At 50.7% G+C, this 13157-nt stretch overlaps 1 long non-coding RNA gene and 1 pseudogene across 1 annotated transcript; one reads left to right on the top strand and one right to left on the bottom strand.

Moving 5' to 3' along the window:
- Nucleotides 1-24: 24 nt before the first annotated feature.
- On the top strand, nt 25-3188 carry LOC135976394 (uncharacterized). Its single transcript, XR_010593536.1, has 2 exons — nt 25-1637; nt 2691-3188. It is a non-coding gene; the product is annotated as an uncharacterized LOC135976394 (long non-coding RNA).
- A 7909-nt stretch (nt 3189-11097) lies between these two features.
- LOC101947865 (alpha-2-macroglobulin-like) overlaps nt 11098-13157 on the bottom strand; it is a 62820-nt pseudogene continuing 60760 nt past the window's right edge.

Here is a 13157-nt window from a genome sequence, read left to right as displayed (position 1 = left end):
CACGTGGCCCTCCCCCTCCCGTCCGGCTGCTTGCCGTTACCATGGAAACGAGAGCCCAGGCTGAGGCAGGCCGGACTGGGCCGGAGGGTCGGGGGGCGCCTCCCTGCTGTGCGCGTGACAGGCCGGCCTGGCCCCGGGCGGGGTAGAGAGACAGATTTGGTCTGGAGTGGACAGATTGGTTGGTTATAGTGGCCCTCTATGGACTGGGCTCAATGTCCCCCAGGGCCCCACTCCCACCCCCGGGCTCCCAACATTGGCTGCTGGGCTAAAGTCTCAATGGGCTGCGCCCCCACCCAGTATTGCCAACCCCCCGGGTTCAGAAATGAGTCAGCCCCTCCCCCCTCCCACGCTAGGATGTCCCATTTTGTCCAGGACAGTCAGTCCCCTGTTTAAGCCCAGTCCTGGACATCCTGACCCTTTTTGGCAAAACTGGGCATTTGTCCCAGCCCAAGCCACAACTTCAAAGTGCTGTCTACACAGCTATTGTTAGAGCCCTAGCGTGAACCCTGCAAACTCGAGTCTGTTGACCCAGGCTTGGAGCCCCGCTGCTGTGGCCTGTGTAGAAGTACCCGAAGTGACCTTTTTTCATAGGTGCTGGCTAATGCTCAGGCCAATGTGACCTGGGTACTCAGAACCTTTGAAATCAGGTAACTTAATCTGGGTTTAGAAGCTTCACTTTAGGTTTCCACTTTGAAAAATCTTGGCCTAAGTCTTTGGCCTGGTCTACACTATGACTTTAATTCGGATTTAGCAGCGTTAAATCGAATTAGCCTTGCACCCGTCCACACAACAAAGCCATTTATTTCGAAATAAAGGGCTCTTAAAATCGATTTCTGTACTCCACCCTGACGAGCGGAGTAGCGCCAAAATCGATATTGTCATTTCGAATTAGGGTTAGTGTGCCCGCAATTTGATGGTATTGGCCTCTGGACGCTATCCCACAGTGCACCATTGTGACCGCTCTGGACAGCAATCTGAACTCAGATGCACTGGCCAGGTAGACAGGAAAAGCCCTGCAAACCTTTGGATTTTATTTCCTGTTTGCCCAGCACGGAGAGCACAGGTGACCACAGATAGCTCATCAGCACAGGTAACCACGCAGGCCTATAATCAAAAAAGAGTACCAGCATGGACCGTACAGGAGGTACTGGATCTGATCGCTATATGGGGAGAGGATTCAGTGCTAGCAGAACTTCGTTCGAAAAGACGAAATGCCAAAACTTTTGAAAAAATCTGCAAGGGCGTGATGGAGAGAGGCCACAATAGGGACTCAGATCAGTGCCGCGTGAAAGTCAAGGAGCTCAGACAAGCCTATCAAAAAACAAAGGAGGCAAACGGTCGCTCCGGGTCAGAGCCGCGGACGTGCCGCTTCTACGCCGAGCTGCATGCAGTTCTAGAGGGGGTCGCCACCACTACCCCACCTCTGACCGTGGATTCCGAGGCGGGGATAATCTCATCAGCTACACCTGAGGATTCTGCGGACGGGGAGGAGGAGGAGAAGGAGGACGAGCTTGCGGAGAGCACCCAGCACTCCGCTCTCCCCAACAGCCAGGGTCTTTTTCTCAGCCTGACTGAAGTACCCTCCCAACCCTCCCAAGCTAGTATCCATGACCATGACCCCATGGAAGGGACCTCAGGTGAGTTTACCTTTTAAAATATAAAACTTGTTTTAAAAGCAAGCGTTTTTTAATAATTACTTTGCCCTGAGGACTTGGGATGCATTCGCGGCCAGTACAGCTACTGGAAAAGTCTGTTAACGTGTCTGGGGATGGAGCGGAAATCCTCCAGGGACATCTCCATGAAGCTCTCCTGGAGGTACTCCAAAAGCCTTGCCACAAAGTTTCTGGGCAGTGCAGCCTTATTCCGTCCTCCATGGTAGGACACTTGACCAAACCATGCTTGCAGCAAGTAATCTGGTATATTGCATGACAAAGCCTGGCAGCGTATGGTCCCCGTGTTTGCTGGCATTCAAGCAACATCCATTCTTTATCTCGCTGTGTAATCCTCAGGAGAGTGATATCGCTCATGGTAACCTGGTTGAAATACAGGAATTTAATTAAGGGGACAGAGGTGGCCATTCCTACTGAGCTGTTTGCCTGTGGCTGAAAAGAAATCCTTCCCTGCAGTTAGCCAAGTGCAGGGGGGTGGGGGGGAGGGAATTGGCTCAGAGCTTTTTGCGTTTGGCTAGCAGGGATCTTCCCTGATACCAGCCACGCGGTGGGGGGAGGGGTAAAGCGATCATCCCAGAGAATTCATGGCGGGGTGGGGGGTGTTAGTTTGGTTCCTGCAAGGATCTTCCCTGATACCAGCCACGCGGTGGGGGAGGGATAAAGCCATCATCCAGAGAATTGGATGCGGGGGGTTAGTTTGTTTTCTGCTGCTGAAGGTTAACAGGAAAACCGCAGCACTCAACGGGCTTTGCTTGGTATGTGGGAAAGGAGGGCGCAGAAGCCGAAAGACAATGGCTTACCATGGCCGCATGCAAGCCGAATTCTGTTGCCTGGACCTGCGTCTGTGATCTCTAGCAGCAAAGCCACAGGCACTCAATATTAAGAGGCAAAATGCGACCTTGCACAGAAATCACATGTGCTATGTAATGTGAATAGTGTTGGTCACCGTGAAAGAGTATAAGCATTGTTCTGCAAAATGTATCTTTTTAAAAAATTCTCTCCTTTTTTCCCTCCCTCCAGCAGCTACAAATTTTTCAAGCCTCCCTCCTCCGTCCCGAAGGCTATCTCAGATAAGGCGTCAGAAAAAGAAGACGCGAGACAACGTGAGGAGAGGAGAGACGCTCGAGATGAGAGGTGGCGGCAGGAAGATCAGAGGAGGCAGGATGCAATGCTGGGGCTTCTGCGTGACCAAACAGACATGCTCCGGCATCTAGTGGAGCTTCAGGAACGGCAGCAGGATAACAGAGTGCTGCTACAGCCCCTGTATAACCCCCCTCCCCCCTCACCGTGTTCCATAGCCTCCTCACCCAGACGTGTAAGAACGCGGGGCGGGGGGGGGGGGGGCTCCGTACACCCTCCCATTCCACCCCAGTGGACAGCCCAAGCAAAAGCTTGTCATTTTTTTAACCTTTTTTTAGTGGCCTTTTCCTTCCCACCGATCCTCCTCCCAAATCCCACCTGGGTTCTCTCCCTCTTTTTATAATCAATTAATAAAGAATAAATGATTTTTAAACTATAGTGACTTTATTTCCTTGAAAGCAAGCTGGGGGAAGGGGGAGGGTGGGTTCCTTACGGAGAATGAGGCAATAAAGGGGGCAGGTTTTCATAAAGGAGAAACAAACAGGAATTTCACACTGTAGCCTGGCCAGTCATGAAACTGGTTTTCAAAGCTTCTCTGATGCACAGCGCTTCCTGGTGTGCTCTTCTAATCGCCCTGGTGTCTGGCTGTGCGTAATCAGCAGCCAGGCGATTTGCCTCAGCCTCCCACCCTGCCATAAAGGTCTCCCCCTTACTTTCACAGAGATTGTGGAGCACACAGCAAGCAGAAATAACAATGGGGATATTGGTTTGGCTGAGGTCTGAGTGAGTCAGTAACGATCTCCAGCGACCTTTTAAACGGCCAAATGCACATTCTACCACCATTCTGCACTTGCTCAGCCTGTAGTTGAACAACTCCTGACTCCTGTCCAGGCTGCCTGTGTATGGCTTCATGAGTCATGGCATTAGGGGTAGGCTGGGTCCCCAAGAATAACTATTGGCATTTCAACATCCCCAATGGTTATTTTCTGGTCCGGGAAGTAAGTCCCTTGCTGCAGCCGTTTAAACAGAGTAGTGTTCCTGAAGACGCAAGCGTCATGAACCCTTCCCGGCCAACCCATGTTGATGTTGGTGAAACGTCCCTTGTGATTCACAAGTGCTTACAGCACCATTGAAAAGTACCCCTTGCGGTTTATATACTGGGTACCCTGGTGCTCCGGTGCCAAGATAGGAATATGGGTTCCATCTATCGCCCCACCACAGTTAGGGAATCCCATTGCAGCAAAGCCATCCACTATGACCTGCACATTTCCCAGAGTCACTACCTTTCGTAGCAGCACCTCAGTGATTGCTCTGGCAACTTGCATCACAGCAGCCCCCACAGTAGATTTGCCCACTCCAAATTGATTCCCGACTGACCGGTAGCTGTCTGGCGTTGCAAGCTTCCACAGGGCTATTGCCACTCGCTTCTCAACTGTGAGGGCTGCTCTCATCTTGGTATTCTGGCGCTTCAGGGCAGGGGAAAGCAAGTCACAAAGTTCCATGAAAGTGCCCTTACGCATGCGAAAGTTTCACAGCCACTGGGAATCGTCCCACACCTGCAACTCTATGCGGTCCCACCAGTCTGTGCTTGTTTCCCGGGCCCAGAATCGGCGTTCCATGGATAGAACCTGCCCCATTAACAACATGATCTCCAAAGCAGCGGGGCCCGCGGTTTGAGAGAATTCTGTGTCCATGTCCATGTCCTCATCACGCTGTCGCCACCTCCTCCTCGCCTCGTTTTTCTGGTCCTGGCTCAGCATAAACTGCACGAGAACGCGTGAGGTGTTTACAATGTTCATGACTGCTGTCTTGAGCTGAGCGGGCTCCATGCTTGCCGTGGTATGGAGTCTGCAGTGTTCACCCAGGAGAAAAGGCGCAAAATGGTTGTCTGCCGTTGCTTTCATGGAGGGAGGGGGGAGGATATACCCAGAATCACCTGCGACAATGATTTTTGCCACATCAGGCACTGGGATCTCAACCCAGAATTCCAATGGGCAGGGGAGACTGCGGGAACTATGGGATAGCTATGGGATAGCTACCCACAGTGCAACGCTCCGGAAATCGACGCTAGCCCCGGTACATGGACGCACACCACGGAATTAATGTGCTTAGTGTGGCCGCATACATTCGACTTTATACAATCTGTTTCTAAAATTCGAATTATATAAATTCGGATTAATCCCGTAGTGTAGACATACCCTTTCTTCTGAAGTATCAGGTATACCCACTGTTGGAGGAACCATGCTCAACTACACAGCCTAGTGGTCTGATTCACTATGGCAGAAGGTGGGATACCAGTCCTAAGAATCCTGTATAGAAGACAGCATACCGGATTAGGGGGACAAAGGATCCTGCAGTTCTGTGGTACTTTTGGTCAGTTTGTTGACCTATAGGTGGAAGCACTGATTTGTGGTTTTGTGGCTCCGCAAGTGACAGAGAAGGAAAGTGAATTTCCATTGCATCATCTATGGAGAAAATAAAGAGTTAGCAAGAGTTCAAGCACACATCTCCACAAACACACTCACACAAACATCCTACTGAGAACCAGCAGCTCATGGCACACAGGCCATCCAACAACTTTCAGAGGAAAAGCTACAGATGTTGAGTGGGAACTAGGGTCCTAGCGGTGAAGGGCTCCCTTTTCCAGTACCTGTGAGCCAGCCAGAGCCCCTGATCTGGGAGTAGACTGGAACCAGTGTCCCAGAGCAGGAAAGGCTCCATATTCTATTCCCAATCCTGCAAGATAGCCAGACACTTTCACCTACTCCTTTCTAATTGAAAACACTCTTCTGCATTTCAAGGCGCTCCTCTAAGATATGGAGGCAATATTCCTTTTTACATGTAACCCTTCTGCCAGGTGGAGCAGGCAGCAATCAGGGCCGGGTTCAATATCTAGGGGTTCCTTTTCAACAATATATCACAAAACTGGCTTGAGCCCCCACCTAGTAAGCTGGGAAAATTACACACCACCCCTGGATGCCTCTGAAAAGCAATACTTCCCCACTTGCAAGCACACAGTCTGATTATAGAAAAGAAACATTTAATGAAAGGAGGGAAGTCACCTGATACTAATTAGTGAAAATGCCAGAAGCAGGATTCATAATCGTAAAACTATAAGCAGGAGACACAGCCCAAAATGCATGGGGCAGTGCCTTCTGCCTCGTTCTTGAGTTCTACAACCACAGTTCCTTTTCTGTGCCCCTCTCTGCTCCCTCACCATACCCCACTCACAGTAGCTATCCTTGGTCAGTGAAGACCCAGGGTTCAGAGGTGCATCTGTGTGAGTTCACCTCCCACCCTGGGAAGAAGGTACCTTGCTTGCTCTGCCATCTGAGCATTTGCTCCAGCTGGTTGCCCTGCCTGCTGCAGTTCCTCTCTGCTGGCCATCCCACCAGCCCTTCATCCTGCCAGGGCTGCCCAGAGGAGAGGGGGCAAGTGGGGCAATTTGCCCCAGGCCCCGCAGGGGCCCCGAGAATGTGAGAATCTCCCCCCCGCGCCTCTGCCTTCCCCCATCCCCTGGCGCCTCAGTGCGCCACGTCCAGGAGCGGCCCTGGACAGAGCTAAAGCTCCTCCTATTCAGAGCCGCATGGTAAGGGGGCGGGGCTGCAAGCTGCAGCTGAGCGGCGGGAGCTCAGGTCCCGCTGGAGCCACACCGCTGCAGCACTGTCCAGGACCGCTCCTGGACGTGGTGCGCTGAGGCTCCGGGAGAGGGGGGGAGGCGGGGGTAAGTGGCATGGTAAGGGGTCGGGGGGGGGTGGATAAGGGGCAGGGAGTCCCGGGGACAGTCAGGAGACAGGAAGGGGGCAGAGGTTCGGGGGGGGGGCGGTCAGGGGACAGGGAACGGGGGGTTGGATCGTGGGCATTCCGGGTGTCTGTCAGGACTCGGTGGGGGGGGTGGATAGGGGTTGGGGCAGTCAGGGGACAGGGAGCAGGAGGGGTTCGGGGGGGGGTCCCAGGGTGGTGGTGGTCTCGGGGGGGGCGGTCAGGGGACAAGGAGCAGGATGGGTCAGGGATTCTGAGGGGGGCAGTCGAGGGGGCAGGAAGTGGGTGGGGGTCGGATAGGGGGCAGGGCCGGGCTGTTTGGGGAGGCACAGCCTTCCTTACCCTAAAGTTCATTCGGTAGTTTGAGGCTTGCAGACAGCTATTTAACACAAAGAGCCAAGCTGTTATCTTTTCCCTTAGGGCTACCATCTCTTTCACTTCTCAAATGCCAAATTATAGTCTACATTTAATTTCAGTGCCATAGGGAGATTCATGTCAGGGGAGGGTAGCTTCATTTAAAATTAGCCACTTTAGATTAACAGTGATAGAGCCAAGAGAGGCATGGGGGAGGGATCACATGAGAAGAGCAATATCCTACACCACCTACCTCCTTCCCAACCCTACCAAGGGAGACCCCCCTCCCCTGCATTCCCCGAGGCTTCAGATGGGTTATTTCAGTGGTTCTCAAACTTTTGTACTGGTGACCCCTTTCACATAGCAAACCTCTGAGTGCAACCCCCCTCCCTTACAAATTAAAAACACTTTTTAATATATTTAACACTATTATAAATGCTGGCGGTAAAGCAGGGTTTGAGGTGGAGGCTGACAGCTCGCGACCCCCAGTAATAACCAGGGCCACCCAGACGGGTCCCGACCCCCAGTTTGAGACCCCTGGGTTAATTTAATTTTAGCACCCTGTGTCCATTCACATGCATGTGCTATTTTGAGCATTTCAGTTTTCACAACATAGGCTCATCCCAGATTCTGGAAAAAGCTCAAATGCTCAGTTTGTGGAGTATGTACATAAGCTATACTAAAGACAAACCCACAGTAACCGTCTCCAGTTTGTGAGGTACCCCATGGAGCCAGTCTCTAGAAAACAGATACATTCATGGAGGTTAAGTCCATTAATGGCTATTAGCCAGGATAGGTAAGGAATGGTGTCCCTAGCTTCTGTTTGTCAGAGGGTAGAGATGGATGGCAGGAGAGAGATCACTTGATCATTACCTGTTAGGTTCACGCCCTCTGGGGCACTTGGCATTGGCCACTGTTGGTAGACAGGATACTGGGCTGGATGGACCTTTGGTCTGACCCAGTACGGCCATTCTTATGTTCTAACCTAAATGAACCCAAAGTTATGGAGACAGATATGAGTCAAGGAAGCCAGCAGAGTATCAGAAACCTTGAAAAATCTCTGACTGGATGGGCTCAGGCGTTTGGTCACAAGCTGAGGTGGTTCAAAAGGTTTGGATTTTTTTAAGCAGAATTTATTTTATTGTTTCTTTAAACAATCAAACACAGCAAGCAGCAAATATTTGGCCACACACTTCTGAAACCCCAAACCATGTTCAGGTTTTGGCAGACTAATTTCAGCTTTTCAATAAAAAAACCCACAACAAATTTTGAAGGAAAGCAGACATTGTCTGTGATTTTTTCTGCTTTTTAAAAATGCCTAGTTTTCGATAAAAAAAAAAAAGTTTTGATGGAAAATATTTGTCCAACCCTTTTAATGAGCTTTAGTGCCTTTTAGCACTAACTGATGCTGAGAACCAGTGATACCTTGTAAAGGTGACTTGAAAAGAAGTTTTCTCAAAACTGAAGCAGAAAAGAGAGTTTTCCACAGCAATACCCATATATGCCCTGCATGACTTTTTGGCCCTCACCCAGGATATATAAGAGCAGTGCTGCTCCAGCCCCATTCACTTCCTTTTCAGTGGCCAGGGCCTGGGTCAGAGCTCACAGAGCAGTTTACCTCACGGTTTCTTCAAGTGATGTCATCAGCTAGTTTAGCTTGTGTCCCTAGTGTATGTAGTTAGTTAGAGGTTGAGTACCTGTTTCCTTTCTTTCTTTCTTTCTGATTTTTGGGGGGGTTAATTTTTGTTCTTTGGTGCTCTGCTCCACTTCTGATGCAGCACTCCCTGTTCATCATGTGTGGTTTCTATTCCAAATAGTGACCCACACATGTGCTGTCTTTTGTACCTTGGTGAGGGGCATATTAAAGAGAGGTGCAGTAACTATCATTGTTTTAAAAAGAGAACACAGATTTTATCCATGGTTGGACAATAAGGGCCAGATGGAGAAAAGACCATCAAATATAAATAGCAAAACTACAAGCAACAGCAATATGGAATAATATTATAGTTTGGTATGTAAGTCAGTGCAGCCACAAACTGCATCGATCTAGACAGCATAGAGGTTCATGGGAATTGTAGTTCAGGCTCCATGTACCCTCATTCTCCCTATGAGCAAGAGTCCTTGACCAGATTATAAAAAGAACAGGAGTACTTGTGGCACCTTAGAGACTAACAAATTTATTAAAGCATAAGCTTTCATGGGCTACAGCTCACTTCTTCGGATGCATATAGAATGGAACATATATTGAGGAGATATATATACACACATACAGAGAGCATGAACAGGTGGGAGTTGTCTTACCAACTCTGAGAGGCCAATTAAGTAAGAGAAAAAACTTTTGAAGTGATAATCAAGATAGCTCAGTACAGACAGTTTGATAAGAAGTGTGAGAATACTTACAAGGGGAGATAGATTCAATGTTTGTAACGGCTCAGCCATTCCCAGTCCTTATTCAATCCTGAATTGATTGTATCTAGTTTGCATATCAATTCCAGCTCAGCAGTATCTCGTTGGAGTCTGTTTTTGAAGTTTTTCTGTTGTAAGATAGCCACCCGCAGGTCTGTCATTGAATGGCCAGACAGGTTAAAGTGTTCTCCCACTGGTTTTTGAGTATTATGATTCCTGATGTCAGATTTGTGTCCATTAATTCTTTTGCGTAGAGACTGTCCGGTTTGGCCAATGTACATGGCAGCAATGCCCCTTTGTCACATGACTGCAGGTGCATTATGAGATATGTAGTCCTGCTGGAAGCCTGACCTGGGGTGGGGAGAATGGGGGCATATGCAACCCAAATTGCATCTCTTGCGGCACCATGCACCTTAGGCAGATGTAGTTCAAAGGGGAACTGATTCAAAGCTAAACATTTAGATTCAGTTCAACAACTAAGAAGAAAATGTGTCGTTTTGAGAATATAGAAACATTCCATGTCACTAGAAAAGACTGAAACAAAATATTTTGTCATTTCTGAATCCATACTTTTTTTTCAACTTTTTATTCTGCGAAAAATGTTACTTCTAATGTTCATCCCATTTTCTCTCAGCTCTAATTTAAACCTAGTTCATTTTGTAGACAAAGTCTTTTTAAAAGCATAGTGCAGATGGGACCATTAGTGTGTGAATAATGGGGAATCATAGTAGGAGACAAAGCAGTTATCTTCAGGTAATGCACTGCAGCAGTGGCAATGTAGCGCTTTAGTAAAGACACGACTATGCTGAAGAGAGAACTTCTCCCATCATGTGGTTAATCCACCTCCTCGAGGCATTAGCTATGTCGACAGAAGAAGCTCTCTCGTCTACACTGGGGGTTAGGTCAATATGACTACAGGGGTATAGACCTAGTCAAGGACACATGAAATAAGGTGAAAAGCCAGAGAATCAGATGTAGGGTTTTCTTTTGTCAGAGAGAACACTCCTGGGACAGACATGTTGAGAAAGGGCTGACTAAAGCAACTTATGAAGAGATTTTGAAAGAATTAAATATGCACAGTTTGGATAAATAATGAATAGCTAGAAGGCACAATAATTCACTACATGCATTTAAAAAGAGTAAGTACCCAAGAAGAGGGGACATATTTAGGGGACTTGAAAAGATAAAATTAGGAGTAAATGGGCTGAAACCAAGAAAAGGGGAGCGTTTCAGGAAACATTTTCTAACTGTGAAGAGGCTCTCAGACTGTGGAGTAGTTTCCCAAAGGGAAGTGGGTTGGAAGTCCCATTAGCTGAGGCTAATACAACTAGTATTATATAAATCCCTGGAACATGCCATTCAATTCTAGAACAAACCACTTGTCAAAAATGCTACGCGCTGTGGCCAGTTGGCACTTCATGGGAGCAGCAGGGATGGAACTTACAGGCTGGTGTTCCAAATTCCCAGGCCTCGATCACTCCATCCAAAGGAGACCCCATTACATGTTAGCCGTATCAGGCCCCGGCACATAGCTGAGTATTTCTGTTTATAACCTGTAGCAGGCAGAGAGACTCTACAGTCCCACAGTTCATGTTTACAAGTAAGGAACATCCCGCACTAGTCGCTAACTGGAAAAGGTGAGGGCTATTGGACACAATGGTGCTTAGCAGATCTTTTCCCACAGACCCTTTCCCCCGGCTGGCTGTGCAGGGCAGAACCCTAGCTGGATGGGACACACCTTGGCCTAAGAAGTCCTGGGTGAAGCTGTGATCTGGGGCTGAACAGGGATAAGGGGGTTGGGAACAGAGAGGCCAGGAGCCATTGGTCAGGTTGGTGAATTCATTTATTTGTAATGTTTGTTTCCCCTCTTTTTACTGCTGTTTTCTCTGTCGCTCCATCCATCCACCTCAGCCTGCGCAGGGGCTAAGCAGGTGGGACGCGGGAGGCTCGGAACACGACTCCATCCCTCACACGTTGCTCTGCTCGGCTCCCACTGTGAGGGGAAAAGGAGCGGGAACAGGAGGGGTTTAGAGAAGAGAATTGCCACGCCTCCCCTAGGCTTGGGCACAGAGCCAAAAACAGGCATCCAGGGCTGGGCACGGCTGCTCCACCGCAGGAAGCACAGCACTGCCAGGCCCCTGGACAGGAGGTTCTATGGCCCTGACGTCTCCCCACCAAGGGCAGGGCCATGCCTCATCCAGCGCAGGCTGTGTCAGCCTAGGGTCTGGCTGGAACCATCCCTGCTGTGTCTGACACTGCAGAGCAGCCATGTGGCAGGGAGGCAGCCCAGCTGGGATGGACGTGGGGCCACAAGATACTCGGTGCCATAGACATGCTGAGGCTCAGCTCGGACATTGACTTCGGGAGCGAGGTGCGGATCCGAGGAGCACGTTCTCTCCCCGCCCCTTTGTTCCTCTGGGACCCAGCGCAGACTGGAGTGAATCCATTTACACAAGAGCCAGCCGTGCCCAGGGGAGGGAAGGGAGCTCCCTGCACTGGGACTGAGCAGCTGCCTGTGGATCAGCACCAGGGGGAATGGAGCCCAGAGAAGCCCCTGGATGCTGAGATCCTTCCCTGGGCCTCTCAGACCTGCAGAACAAGGGCTGGGAAAAGGAGGCTTCTGCTGAGTCCTGCTGCTGGGAGACCCTCCCCTCCTCTGTCTGGCTGGCTCTCCTATGCTTTGGTTCTTTCATTCACTCTCTGATCCTCCCTGTCACGGATATTTCGGCTCCTCTGATCCTACCCAGAAGCAGGAAGTTCAGACCCAACTGCTGGGGAAAGGGGGGTGCAAGGAGTTGGAGCTTAGAGGACAGGCTGAGCGGCCTCAAGTTCTTATTTGATCTGAGCCCGGACAGCCCATCTCTGAAAACGTCACACAGACAAGTGACCCAGTGAGATGGCAGGGACTTGCTGGCTCTGATTGGGCTGGAGCCTTCGCCCCGCCCCTGGAAGTGCCTCTCATAAACCACTGCAATGACACAGTTTCAATACGGCTCACGAGGCAGAGGCTGCAGCAGGGAGATGTGTGAAGTGAGGGATGAAAGGAGCCTCTGTCCCCCGGAATAAGCAAAGACGCCATCAGTGCAGGCAACAAACCCCTGTGCAGCCACCAGTTCCGACTGCACCGGGGATGCACTGCCTGGAGCTGAGCTCTCGCAGTGGGGAGTAGATCCGGGGGTGCTGTGAGCAGGACGAGGGGAGGAAATGGCTCTTCATACGCTACCTTTGCTGCAGGGGGCGCTGTACTCAGCGATGGCAAATTCATCTGGAAGACACAAGGGAAGGGAGATGTGATCAGGGCTGTGTGAGACCCAAGCAGGACTCCTCGCACTTCCAGCAGGCCCTGCGGCAGAGAGCTGGCACCGCCCCAGAGATCTCAGGCAGGAGGGGAGGGAGCCCTGTCTCCAGAGGCACTGGGGGAACCTCAGCTGGGCTCCATGGGAGGAAGGCAAAAGTTACCCCAGGGCTACAGCGCAACAGGCATCTCCAGCGGGTCTGTGCCAGGTGCCCTATGTCCGTTTGCACCTCGTCTGACACACAACCGCCGGGGTTGCTGTTGGGCTCTGGTTTTGCCACCCGATGTCCTAGCTGGGGAGGTGGAGGAGCGAATGTGCCTCCCCCAGGTCACACCCAGAGCTGGGATCTCAGGGCAGGATCTGAACCCAGGACCCTCCCAGATCCTTTTGGCTCTGACCCACCTGGGTTGGCACCTTCCCTCTACAGTGCGGGAGGGGTCTGGGGCTCGTGGTGCGAGCATGAGGCCAGTGGAATATGATCCCTCGCCCATAATCCCGGTGTGCCCCACACTCTCATCTGGGAGAGGGGTGACGCTGCTGAGACGGGCCTGTTGCGTCCAGAGATGAGAGGGGGACGCTGTCTGCATGG

This window comes from Chrysemys picta, chromosome 1 (assembly GCF_011386835.1).
Source record: "Chrysemys picta bellii isolate R12L10 chromosome 1, ASM1138683v2, whole genome shotgun sequence".
Lineage (NCBI taxonomy): Eukaryota > Metazoa > Chordata > Testudines > Emydidae > Chrysemys > Chrysemys picta.
The sequence above is the reverse complement of the archived record's forward strand: the minus strand, read 5'-3'. Positions and strand labels throughout refer to the sequence as shown.